Source organism: Acinonyx jubatus, chromosome C2 (assembly GCF_027475565.1).
Source record: "Acinonyx jubatus isolate Ajub_Pintada_27869175 chromosome C2, VMU_Ajub_asm_v1.0, whole genome shotgun sequence".
In the NCBI taxonomy this organism is placed as follows: Eukaryota; Metazoa; Chordata; class Mammalia; order Carnivora; family Felidae; genus Acinonyx; species Acinonyx jubatus.
The window spans coordinates 151,955,290-151,968,495 of NC_069384.1; the positions used below are offsets into that span (position 1 = coordinate 151,955,290).

The 13,206-nt window shown below is 36.5% G+C and overlaps 1 long non-coding RNA gene across 1 annotated transcript in view; it reads left to right on the forward strand.

Annotated features, from left to right (window-relative positions):
* LOC128315342 (uncharacterized) overlaps positions 1-13,206 on the forward strand; it is a 95,046-nt gene that overhangs the window by 515 nt on the left and 81,325 nt on the right. Inside the window, exon 2 of the long non-coding RNA XR_008298095.1 lies at positions 4,868-5,026. This is a non-coding gene — a long non-coding RNA (uncharacterized LOC128315342). The remainder of the gene's footprint in view (positions 1-4,867; positions 5,027-13,206) is intronic.

Genomic DNA, 13,206 nt, shown 5'->3' on the forward strand with positions numbered 1-13,206 from the left:
TTTTACGTTCTCGTCGAAATTTAAGATCATTTATTATATTTTGAATTCAAGTTCTTTTTTTAGATATATGTTTTTCAAATATTTTCTCCTTGCCTAAGGCTTTTTTTTTCATAATCTTAAAAATGTATTTCATGGAGAAACTTTTTGCTTTTATTTTCTTTTAATAAAGTCCACCTTAGGGGCACCTGGGTGGCTCGGTTAAATGTCCGGCTTCGGCTCAGGTCATGATCTCGCAGTTTGTAGGTTCGAGCCCCACGTCGGGCTCTGTGCTGGCAGCTCGGAGCCTGGAGCCCTGGAGCCTGCTTTGGATTCTGTGTCTCCCCTTCTCTCTGTCCCTCCCATGCTCATGGTCTGTCTCTCTTTGTCTCTCAATAATAAACAAATGTTAGAAAAATTTTTAATAAAGTCCACCTTATCAATTTTTTTCTTTCTTGGGTCATGCTCATGCTTTTGGTAGTCTGTCTAAAAACTCATTGCCAAACGTAAGGTCAGCTTGATTTTCTTCTATATTTTCTTCTAAGTTTTATAGTTTTGCATTTAGCATTTACATCTAAGATCTATTTTGAGTTGATTTTTGTAGTCTCTGTCTCTCTCTGTTTCTGTCATATATATATATATATATATATATACACACACACACACACACACACATCTATATATGACATATATATCATATATATATATGTCATATATATATATATGTGTATATATATATGTTTTGTTTTTTGCAGAGGGATGTCCAATTGTTCCAGCAACATTTATTAAGAAGGCTCTTCTTTCTCCATTGAATTGGCTTTGCTTCTTTATCAAAGATCAGTTGACTGTATCTGTGTGGTCTATTTTCTGGAATCTCTGTTTTCTTCCATTGTTTGATGTGTCTGTTCTTTTGCCAATATCATGCTGTTTTGATTTGTATTAAGTCTTGAAGTCAGGTAGCGTTATCCTCCTCTGACTGTGTTCTTCAATATTGGCTATTCTGGGACTTTCGTCTTTTCCAATAAATGTTTGTATCAGTTGGTTGACATTCACAAAGTAGTTTGCCAGGATTTTGATTGGGATTGCATTGACCTTATAGATCAAATTGGTAAGAATTGACATCTTAATATTATTGAATCTTCCATACCATGATTATGGGTTATTTCTTCATTTATATGATTTTCTCGTTAGTTTTTAATTGTATGCATACAGGTCCTATAGTTATTTGTTAGATTGATACTGGGTAGGGTTATCTTTGGTAAAACCCATGAAACTGTTTAAGTGGGTAAGTGCTTAAGCAGTAACGTATGGGAAGAGGAGAAGCATTGTGTAATCCTGTGATTAAGTCTCCGCATTTTATTTAGTTTGAATCCCTAGGCTGTGGCCTTCACAAGTGCTTCTCAGTTATCCCCACTTTCCTCCTTTAGGTGAAATAAAAAAGCTAGAAGCGGTTGATATTGGGTAATTTCCCTTCTCCTACATCAGCTAAGACTCTTGTAAAGTCCGATGTTTCCATTGGCGTGCTGGTCCTTTTTATGAAGGATGCTCTGGGCATATTTTTAAATGGTTACTTTTCCCCTCCCCCTGCCAGAAACACAAGAGTTTTTCCTCCCTTTTCTGTATGAGAACCTGTAGGTAAAACCCAGGAGCATGCGGTTTGAGCATTTTGAACATGAACGTGTAGACTGTGGTTTCTGAGAGTTTCCACCTTTACGTTAGTCTGATCTCGGTCTCCAGCCACGTGTCAACACTGTTTTGGAGTTCTTACCCAATTGATGAGTCCGCTGACTTCTGCATCCAGTCGGCTGATATTAGCTTTGGTTCTGTCTCTGTCCGTCTCTTCAGATTTGGGGGGTGGTGGTTTGCCCTGTGACCTCAGTTCTGCAATAATTACAAGAACAGTCACTTATACCGTTGGCTCAGCTTTTGAGCTTAAGAGGAGGAATGACAATTTCTAAACCCTTTACACGCGGTAGATAAAACCAGAAGAGTAGTTCTATTTTTAAGAAGGTATTAATGTCAAATTCGATTTGTTTAATGAAGATATTGTTATGTAGATTTTATATATATATATATATATCACATTATGTCAATTTTGATAAACATTTTTAATGAATTGGGCATTTCATGTAAGTTATGAAATTTGACGGCCTGAGGTTTTCATATCTGCTATTGCCTTCATTATGTCTGCAGCATCTGCGGTAATGTTCCTTCTTTTATTCCACATGCTGATAATTTCTATTTTTGATTTTTGTTTCCTTAAACACCGATTTGTCAGTATAATTAACCTTTTAAAGCATTTGGTTCTTTCTTTGTTCAGTTCAATCATTTTCTCCATCTTTTGCCTTAAGTCTTTGGTCATATTTGGATGGTCATTTGGAAGCCCTGATATGCTGATTATAGTCTCTCTGTCACCCCTACATCTTCTATTTACTATTATTTCTCCTTCTGGCTGTGGGTCACATTATCCAACTCTTCCTATGTGCAGTAGTTGTTGATCACACACTTGACATTGTCTATGCTACATTGTTCCAAGTCTCACCTTGTTCATTTCCGTTAAAGAATATTGAATTTTAGTCTGGAAGACAGTTTGCTTTCCTGGTGACCTACCTTGATCTTGTTGAGGCTTGGTTTTAGGTTATGGAGAGTAAGTCAAGAGTATTCCTTATCCTGATTTCTTGGGCCAGAATCGCTCTTCTGTTAAAGAGTGGACTTTCTGGGATCTTAAGTAAATGCTCATTTAGAGCTCTCCCCTATACTGGGTCGTAACTTCAAAGTATATGGCCTTATGTGCTTTGGGAATTTCTGCTTACCTCTCCTGCTTCTTTGCTAAGCTTCATAGAATCCTGCTCTGCACACATATAAGTATTTGGTCAAAACCTCAAGACTATCCTTATCAGATTTATGAGGCTCTTTCACTGTATTTCCTCATTATCTTATATTCTGTCCCAGAAATTCTAGCCACCACTTCAGCCCCTATGTCTGGCCTCTGTTTTTTTACACCAGCAAGATAGGAAATATGCCTTCAAACGGTTACATTACACATTTTATACATTTTACAATAGCTTATAGTCTGAGGGGGAACTGTATAATTCACAATGACCAGAACAAGAAGAAAAAATTAGTATTTAATTAAAAAAATTTTTTTAATGTTTTTATTTATTTTTGAGAGAGAGACAGAGCAAATGGGAGAGGGGCAGAGAGAGAGAGGGAGACACAGAATCTGAAGTAGGCTCCAGGTCTGGGCTGTCAGCACAGAGCCGGATGTGGGGCTCGAACTCACAAGCCATGAGATCGTGACCTGAGCTGAAGTCTGATGCTCAACCGACTGAGCCACCCAGGTGCCCCAATTGATATTTAATCTTTAAAGAAACCTTTTTAAAATAATTTAATTCTAATCTAATATCTTACATATATTTTTATTTAAAATGATATCGATTTTACTATTACCATTTAGATATTTACTTTTATGTATGATGTGAACTGGGATATAATTTCATATTTTACCGTATGAATAGTTACCTCTGTATCATGAATTCGGTATCCTTCTTCTATCCATTATTTTCCATCCTTTACATAGTCACTGTTCATCTAGGTGAGAAGGAGGCAGATTGAAGCTTTCCAAATAAAGATATTAAGAAAGGAAAACTTTGATCCCCAAAACACCAAATACCACTAATATATTACTCTTGCACCTTTAACAAGAAGGATAGCTAAAAATGAGTGGAAAATGAGAATGTTTATTTCATGCAGTTTAATAAACTGGAGGCATGATCCAAAGAATGTCACACTTAGCATTTCATTTCCTCTGGGCTTTTAAAATGATGTTTAATTGCAGATGGTGACCTTCTGGATAAGACACTGTTTGCAAGTGTTAAATTTCAAGTAGGTGGTTTTCATGGTTTTTTCCATAATGTCTCTCTAGGGAGTAGTGTATAAAATCCAGGCAGAGATCTGTAAATCAAGGGGGAAAAAAAAACAACAAAAAACCAGATACTTCTGTGTTACCTGATTGCTCACCTACCTAGTCCCAAGGTTACAACCAGATTTGAAATTCAAACTATTTCAGAATAAAATTTTTATTCTCAGTTAATGGTGTCTGATATTACTTTATTTTATATTTAGAGGTAATAGATAGGAAGGAATACAGCACTTTGGTCTCCTAATAAATGTGAGGTTTTTGAATTGCTATTCATACAAGAATACCAATTTAAATACTTTATGACCTTAACAGAAATGAGTAGTTGGCCCAATATGACTCCTTGGGATTCTGCATTCAGCTCTCTTGCCTTGTCTCATGGAAGGATGGTTTATATATCTGTCCACAGTCTGTTGCATAAATGGTCGGCATGTGTCCAGAGCATGTTAGATTTTACCTACAAAGGGATACTTTTCTGTGTTGGAAATTATGATAATGGCTGCAGGAAGGGTGATACGGAAGGGGCACTTATCCACTTTGTAATAGTCCGTGTCCATGCCTCTAGCACTTTCTCCGGAATATCGACAACCATGTGTTACCTCTAGCTATTCATTTCTGTCCACAGCCATTCTGAGCGTGTCAGTTGATTACAAAAAGATTCGAGGGAGAGATAGATAGAAGTATCTATCTGGAGATACCCAGAGAGGAGTCCTTTTCTTAAATATCATGGCTGCAAATGCCCTTCTAGCAAGGATAGCGGAAATGCTAGGGGAAGGAGGTAAGGTTGCAGAAATGGGCCAGGAGCCTGCCGTGATAAGTTCTTTGACTGATTCTCCCCTGCTCACTACCAGCCTGCCCGTTGCTACTCATGCCTGCACACAGCGGGCCCTACGTTCTCAAGGTTCTGCAGCAAGACCAGAGGAACCCACAAGGAGACTCTGACTTTCTCATTAGGAATTTCTGTTTTCGTAGGAGAGGCGAACCTGCAGGAATCTGTGACTGTATGTGCACCTTCAATTTGGTCCATCGTTTGTGATTGACTTTCGTGTGGCCCTCCGTGAGAAAGCCAAGGTTAAATTCACGGCCTACCGAGACCGCACGTGTTTTCATCTTTTCAGACCCTAGGCTTACGTAAGTGGACATTTTTATGGTTTTCAATAGTTACATGGAACTCTAGTTAAAAAAAAAAAAGAGTTTATTGTACCACCTACACCTACAAAGCTTAATACAATAACCCTTGAGAGAAAGAGTGGATTTACCGGGGAGGTTGAAGACTCTGCCATTACAAAGGGGCTTGAGAAAATGAAACAAAAGCCAGAAACTGAATATCTGCCTGTTGCTAATAAGACTGTGCAATCCTACCAAGCTTTTGTCGATCGATCGATCTATGTATCTATGTGTCTATGTATGTATGTATGTATGTATGTATGTATCTATCTATCTATCTAATCTACCAACAATCCATCCATCCCAGTGGCCTCTTACTGTATTCAAAGGCAAAGACAGTAAGTTCCTTGTTTTCCCAAGACATGATCAAGGTAAATGCACTCAATGAAACAATACCAATGAGGTACTTTGTAGCTAGTTAAAAACCACAGTGAAATGTATGGATATAGCCTTTTACCTGCCTGAGGTAAATGACATCTTGGGAAACAAATCATTTTCTTTAATTTGTTAAATTTTAATTCCATATCAATGTCAGGTTTGCAATGTAATGATTCGGCAAGTCTATACATTATTCAGTGCTCATCCATGACAAGTGTGCTCTTAATCCCTATCACGTATTTCACCCACTTCTTTACTGAGCTCCCCTCTGGTAACCATCAGTTTGTTCTCCATAGTTAAGAGTCTTTTTTTGGTTTTGGTTTTGGTTTATCTCTTTTTTACTTCGTTTGTTCTGTTTCTTAAATTCCATATGAGTGAAATCATGGCGTTTGTCTTCTCTGGCTTATTTCACTTACCATTGTACTCTGTAGATTTATGCATGTTGTTGCATATGGCAAGATTTCATTCTTTTTTATGGCTGAATAATATTCCAGTGTGTGTGTGTGTGTGTGTGTGTGTGTGTGTGTGTGTGAGTGATGGACACTTGGGTTGCCTCCATAATTTGGAGACACAATTTGTAAATAATGTTGCAAAAACCATAGGGGTACCTATATCTTTTTGAATTAGCATTTTTTGTTTTCTTTATGTAAATACCCAGTAGTGGAATTATTGGATTGTATAGCAATTCTATTTTTACTTTTTCTGAGGCACGTCCATACTGTTTTCCACAGTGGCTGTACCAATTTGCATTCCCACCAAGCATGCACAAGAGTTTCTTCTTCTCCACATCCTCACCAACATTTGTTGTTTCTTATGTTGTTGATTTTAGCAATTCTGATACATGTGAGGTGATATCTCATTGTGGTTTTGGTTTACATTTCTCTGATGATGAATGATGTTGAGCATCTTTTCACGTGTCTGTTGGCCATCTAGATTGTCTTCTTTGGAGGGGCACCTGGGTGGCTCAGTCGGTTGGGCACCCGACTTCGGCTCAGGTCAAGATCTCGCGGTCTGTGGGTTGGAGCCCCACGTTGGGCTCTGTGCTGAGAGCTCAGAGCCTGGAGCCTGCTTCACATTCTCTGTCTCCCTCTCTCTTCCCCTCCCCCGCTCATGCTCTGTCTCTCTCTCTCTGTCAAAAATAAATAAACATTAACAAAATTTTTTTTTTAGATTGTCTTCTTTGGAGAAGTGTCTGTTCATGTCTTCTGCCCATTTTTTAATTGGATTATTTGGTTTTTGGATGTTGAGTTATATGAATTCCTTTTGTATTTTTGGTACTAACCCTTTATCAGATAGGTCATTCACAAATATCTTTTCACATTCAGAAGGTTGTCTTTTAGTTTTGTTGATTGTTTCTTTTGCTATGCAGAAGCTTTTATTTTGATATAGTCCCAGCAGTTTGTTTTTGGTCTTGTTTGCTTTGCGTCAGGAGACATATCTAGAAAAATGTTGCTATGGCCAGTGTCAGATATATAACTGCCTATGGTCTCTTTTAGAATTTTTATGGTTTTACGTCTTACATTTAGGTCCTTAATACACTTTGAGTTTTTTTATTGTGTATGGTATAGGAAAGTGATTCAGTTGCATTCCTTTACATTCTTTAAGTTTCTTGATGAAATTAAACATTTGGGTATAAAACAAAATGGTTACTAATAGACTGTAGAAATTAATTAATTAATATTGTTTCTTCTCATCAGATAAAGGCGAAAAGTGGTCTGAGTTACTCTGGTTTAGTCCTTTCAATATAGAAACAATAAAGATCACAGATACAGAATACTGTATTGATCCAAAAAACTTAAACAAAATTCTTATAAAGCTCATTATTAGCAAAACAAAAACAAAAACAATAAACATGCCATTTTAAGCATCTAGCAAGATGATATAAGACATGGTAATAGTTTTCTGAACATGTGAAAAAATCTGTTAAATTTCCGTGAAAATAACATGGCAGCAAGCATTTGGGAAAAATATATAATTGAAATGTCTGAACTATAAATACGGTGAAAATGCAGATTTGGGGATAACAGCTTTACTGAAATGTAATTCATGCACCATACAATTCAAGCATTTAAAGTATACAATTCAGTGGTTTTTAGTGTATTTATGGATATATATAATCATCACTACAGTGAGTTGTAATGCACTTTTATCACATCAAAAAGAAACTCCAAACACTTTACCTATCATCTCTCAGCTCCCACTTTCTCTCCCTGCCCCAGTCCTACAAAAGCACTAATCTGCTTTTAGTCTCTATACTTTTCTCTATTCTGGACATTTCGTATGAATGGAATCCTATGATACATGGTCTTTTGTGACTGGCTTCTTTCACGTAGCATAAAGTTTTCATGGTTCATTCATGTTGTGACATATATCAGGACTTCAGTCCTTTTTGTGGATGAATAATATTCTGTTGCATGGATGTACCAAATTTGCTTATCCATCCTTCATTTGATAGACATTTGGGTTGTTTCCACCTTTTAGCTATTATGAATAATGCTGCTGTGAACATTTATGCGCAGGTTTTTACGTTTTCATAGGTCTCAATTCTAGAAGTATAATTACTGGGTCAAGTGATAATTCTGTTTAACTTTGTGAAGAACTTACAGATTATTTTCTACAGTGTGTGTATGATTTTACATTCCTACTGAAATGAGTGTTAGGATTTGTCCTAATGTATAATATGAGGGATCAGTTCTACTTTGTTTTTCAGTAGTGTTATTCAGTTATCCTAACGATACTTATAAAAGGTCCATCATGTCAGGCTATGAGGGTTCTAGTTCCTGTGCATCCTCATCAACACTTGCTATTGCCTAACTCTTTGATTATAGCCATCCTAGTGGGTGTGAAGTGTTGCCTTATTCTGGTTTTGTTTCTCTGATGACAAATGATGTTGAGTATCTTTTCATGGGCTATTCACCATTTGTGTATCTTCTTCAGAAAAATACCTACTTAAAACCTAGGCCCAATTGTGTGATTGGGTTGTCTTTTGTTGAGTTTTGAAAGTTCTTTATATATTTTAGAGAAAAGTCCTTTACCAGATATGTGATTTTCACATACTTTCTTCCATTCTGTCTTCTCAGAGTTTTATATTTTGAGCTCTTACATTTTGGTATTTGCTTCATGTATAGTTAATTTTTGTATATGATGTGAGTTGAGGATTCAACTTCATTCATTTTTGTGTGACATCTAATCATCCCAGAACCATTGTTGAAAACACTATTCTTTCTTCATTGAATTTTCCTGACACCCTTGTCAAAAATAAGTTGACTATAGATGCATGGGTTTCTGTCCTAGAGTCTATACTATTTCAAATCTAAATAGATTCACATTGGAATTCTGATAGTTCTTTAAAAATCAAATAATCTTATTGTTTCTTAAACTACTCCAAAATATAGTAATAGAAGGAATACTTGCAAACTTATTTTATAAATTGAAGATAAAACTAATTAAATTATGTACCAATATAGTTAACTACAATGCAATCTAATTCTTGAATTTCCATGCAGAAGTCTTAAATAAAATGTTAGAGACTTAATTTAACAACACCTTAAAAATAATGCATGAACTCAGTGGAGTTTATTCCAGAAATGGAGAGTTGTTTTTAATAGTTAGCCATACACTAATAGTACTAGGAGAAAAATTATATAATCAACTCCAAAAATGCAGCAAATTATTTACAACCCAGCATGCATTTACGTCAAGCACACGCACACAAAATAGGAATAATGAATACTTATTAACATAATCATACATTTATGATTATATATGATATAAATATACTTCCTCTTTATCTAAAAACTAAATGTTTTGCTGCTAACTGGGAAGATGTGTTATATGCATAAAAATTGGAGGGCAAAGAATGAAAGTATTTCTATTTGCAGAAGAATTCATTTACAAAACTAAAAAAAATAAGAGAATTTGAGGTGCCCGGGTGGCTCAGTTGGTTAAGTGTCCGACTTCGGCTCAGGTAATGATCTCGTGGTTTGTGAGTTCGAGCCCAGCGCTGGGCTCTGTGCCGACAACTCGGAGCCTGGAGCCTGCTTCAGATTCTGTGTCTCCCTCTCTCTCTCTGCCCCTCCCCCACTTGTGCTCTGTCTCTCTCTCAACAATAAATAAACATTTAAAAAAATAAAATAACACATTTTTAAATTCACGTACAACAAATTGCCATAATATATAAAAGCAAACAAAAATCACATAGAAGATAAAATGGAATAGAAGAGGCAAGTTATACTAGGAAAATGGCCAAAGTGTAAAGTTAATAAGAAATTTACATGGAAAAACCTAATGAAAACTGTAAAATACTTCTGAATAGCATAAAATTAAACTTGAGTATCTGGAAAAGAAAGCATACTCTAAAATAAAAAGATTCAGTACTATCACATGTCAGTTCTTTATATTTGAATTTAGATGTATAATACAACACCAAAAAAAAAAAAATCATCAAACTTTTCTTTCCTGAAGCTAGATAGCTTGACTTTAAAGTTCATTTGAAAGAAAAAGTCAGCATGAAAAACCAGAAAAAGCATGAAAAAGAAAAATGGTAAGGGGAATGAGGTATTATCCTATCATATATTAAAATATTTTTTTAAATTTCTGTATGTAAAGTAAACACCGGTCCATGAATGGAATACAAATGGATAGACCAGAAGAGCCAAACATAGATCTTGTGTCATAGAGAAATTTTGTACCAATTAAAAGTGATATTCTCAGTCTGGGGGTGAAATGATGGACTTTTTATAAGTGTTGTTAGGATAACTGGTTAACAATATGGAAAAGCAAAGCGGAACTGGTTCCTCGCATCACGCATACATCAGGACAAACTCTAATTTAATCAGAAATTTAAATGTGGAAAAAAATAAATTATGCAAAGCACTAGACATACATCTCAGTAAATTCCTATATAACTTTGTTAATTATGACACAAAATTCAGAAGCATTAGGTGAAAAGATTGATGAAATCTCATTAGATAAACCTTCAAATTTTGCGTACCAGCAAATTAAAAAGCCAATTAAAAAGAGAAATAACAAACTGAGAAAAATATTTGTGACTGTTAAAAAAAATATTTATGACGCTTGTTGAAGTTGGGAAGGCAGACTTTATTCAAAGGGGTTGGCACAGTAGTAGGGTAGGTACCATTGCAATGGGGTCTTGCAGTGGGGGAGACAGATTAAACTCAACTTTGAATACAGCACTGGGAAGTGAGGATATATAGCCAAGGAGAAAGGTGGAGGTGAGTGGATAGAAAGTTACTAAAAGGGAACATTGAACATTACTAAAAGGTAAGAAGATTCTGGTTCCACCGACCTAAGAGGATTCTTGCTGAAGGCAAGTTAGGGTGATCAGACATCACCGGGGGGATGGTGGAGATTGAGGAATTCTATTAGAACCCTATCAGATATCAAGGGTACGATATGAAGGATGAGGATTCTGGTTAAACTGACTTACCAAGATTCTTGGCTAAAATTGGACAATGCAGAGAGGAACACAGAAGTGGGCCTAATGAAAAGTTCAGGGGGATCAGGAGAATTTGGTCAAAGAGAGCTTCCTTGCCATTATATTGCAGAAAAACTGTTGCTACTTTTAATGTAAAAATGTTAAAGTAGGTAGCAAAGCAGTTTAAAAGTAGAGCTTCATGAAGTAAAGATGAAAATATTTATGACCTTGTAGAAAGATGGGCTAGAGTCATGAAAAGACAATCCATACACACAAGGAACCACGCACTCTGAACTATATGAAAAGATGTTCAATCTTTCAATAAATAGAAATTAAATAGTATCTGTTTTGAGATACTATTTCTTACGTATCAGGTTAGAAAAGTCCAAAAATTTGACAACACACTCTCTTGGGGAGACAAAGGAAAAATGCACACTTTCATGGATTGCTAGTGAGAAAGCAAGACGGTATAATGATTGTGCAGGATATTTGACCGTATCTAGCAAAACTGCATATGCATTTACCCTATGACAAATCAAATATCATTTTCAGGGGTCTAAGCTAGATGTACATTCGGAAAAAAAATGCAAAAAGTTTCGTGCACAAGGTTATTCTTTATATCATTGGTTTTAATATAGTAACAGGGGAGACACAACTTAAGTCTCAGTCGTTGGAGAACCAGTTGAATGACTGGTATACGGTGTAATACTAAGAATATATTCAATGGAATGAAGAGAGGCTCTTGAGACTGCAGGAAAGCAAAATTTGCCACCCCCAAATCTATCTCTTTGGCATAATAATTATTTTAGGCTGATTGTATTTAAGAAACCACAAACACAAGAGAGGTTCTGGAAAGGAGAACTTGTTCTTTCGTAAGAGGCATTCCCATTTATAAGGGAAATCTCTATTTGTAAGGGTGTCTCTCTCAGTACCAGGAAAAGGGAGATGACTGTAAATCTCTAGAAACTGTTATCAGTGGAAAAGGCATGGACTTCACTCTACACAACAACTTTACGCTTGTTTGCTGTACTCTTCCTGGTACCTCCCATCGTGGGCCTCTCTGCCCTCAACATCTTTTGTCTTTAGCTAAAGCTGGTATGTAAGGTGATGACTTTGGCCATTTTGGGGAGTTACTCTGTTTTCCTGGGTCTTTTCCATGTACACAGGAGGAATGCATGTTACTAAGCTTCTGTTTGATTTTATCCTGTGATTCTATCTCATGTCCATTCAATGTTTAGACCAGCCCGAAGAATCTTAAAGGATAGATAAAAATTTTCCTCCCCTACAGCACCCACCCAGGACTTCAGAATGAGTATCAAGATTGTTTCAAAGTGAAAGTATTTGAGACAAAGAAGATGCAGAAAGAAATCTTACATGAGCTTTCTTTATCTGAGAAAAGCAGGGCCTCCAAAGAGCTGCCCTTGACCTCCCTCTGAGGGAGTTTCCTGGGAATTCTGCCATGGAGATAGAGTGCCCATTTCCATTAGCATCAAGAAACCCAGTAGAACCTTCCATACCTTCCACTGAAACCTTAAACCAACGTCTTTCCCATTTGTTAAGTTTGGTATATGAGGACTCTTAGGTCTACCCTTAAAGCAACATTGTCTTGAGGCACCTGGGTGGGTCAGTCAGTTAAGCGTCCAACTTCGGCTCAGGTCGTGATATCCCGGTTCGTGAGTTTGAACCCCATGTGGGGCTCTGTGCTGACAGCTCAGAGCCTGGAGCCCACTTCAGATTCTGTGACTCTCTCTGTCTATGCTCCTCCCCTGCAAATGCTCTTTCTCTCTCAAAAATAAATAAACATTAAAAAAAAAAGGCAACATTACCTTTTCTCCTCTCAATCTGTCTATCCATCAGTGAACTTGTAGGCTCCAAACCACTGAGACCAAGTTGGGAGAAGAAAAGTTTTCCTCTTATGCTCTGTATAACGTGGTGGGAATTCTATGATATAATGCGATAACATAAAGATGGAGAAAAATATGTACTTTGCTATTGATATTCCAAGAAAAAGAATGTAACTCTGCATTCGCATTTTCCTGTATAAAATGGAAAAAGATAAAGCCTAAAGCTGAAAAGATGTGAAGGCTTTCTATGGGGGAGAAAATGGGTTGAATGGGACAAGGAAAGAAGCAAAATTTCTTTGCATATAAGTCACTGTACCATTAAAATGTTGGCATAACCATAAGCACAATGAAAAAATCAATCTTTAGCGTATTAAGGGTACTCTACCTCTAGGAAACCAAATAGTTAACGAGAGTAAGTTCTCTTCCTAGAGGTATCAGGGAGGAACATTTTTCCTAAACCCCCTTGGTATCCCTGGCTGAGTCTG